The following is an 854-nucleotide window of genomic DNA, read 5'->3' on the forward strand; positions in this document are numbered from 1 at the left end:
GAGCAATCAGGTGCCACCACTTGCTCTGGATACCCCTTGTCTCATTTCCCTCTTTGATGTACGTGCTGTCTAATCAAAGTCTCACTTGAGGGTCAATTTCCTGAGGCTACTTCTAGCAGCAGTTACGTCATTCAGGATACAGGTGCCATATTCAAATTAGGATAATTAAAGGAAAGTTTATTTACAAAGTGAATATTTACAAAGGTTTAGGTGGGGTATTGGAGAACTATAAGGAATAGTTTGGTCTTTTCTTTCTTTCCTTCCTGCATTCCTTCCTCCTTCCCTCCTTTCCTTCCTTACTAGCAGCCGATTATGAGTGAGAACAATGTGATATTTCTCTTTCTTTTTCTGGCTTATTTCACTTAACATAATTTTCTCTGGACTCATCCATGTTGCTTCAAATGGCAGAATTTCATTCTTTTTTATGGCTGAGTAGTATTCCATTGTGTATACAGACCTTATCATTGTGTATATTTTCCTTATCCACTCACCCATTGATGGACACTTAGGTTGGTTCCACATTTTGGTTTTTGTAAATAAAGCTGCAATAAACATGGGATGTTGAACTTTCAGAAGGAGAGAACAAGCCTAAGGATACTAGAGATGGGGGCGGAGGGAGAGAGTGGGTTTGGGAAGTGATAGGTTGGATAAGGGGCATAAAGAAATAACCATGATTTGTAAGAATGAATATGCTAATAATAAATAATAAAAATTTAAAAAAAGGAATAGTTTGATAACCTATTGTTACTATCAGAGGATTTGCTACGACCTCTAGGCTAGAAGGGTTTGGGGGTGCATTAGTCCATTTCTGTTGCTTATAACAGAATACCTGGAAGTGGGGAATTTGTAAGGAA

This window comes from Galeopterus variegatus, unplaced genomic scaffold, assembly GCF_000696425.1.
Source record: "Galeopterus variegatus unplaced genomic scaffold, G_variegatus-3.0.2 Scaffold1273, whole genome shotgun sequence".
NCBI lineage: Eukaryota > Metazoa > Chordata > Mammalia > Dermoptera > Cynocephalidae > Galeopterus > Galeopterus variegatus.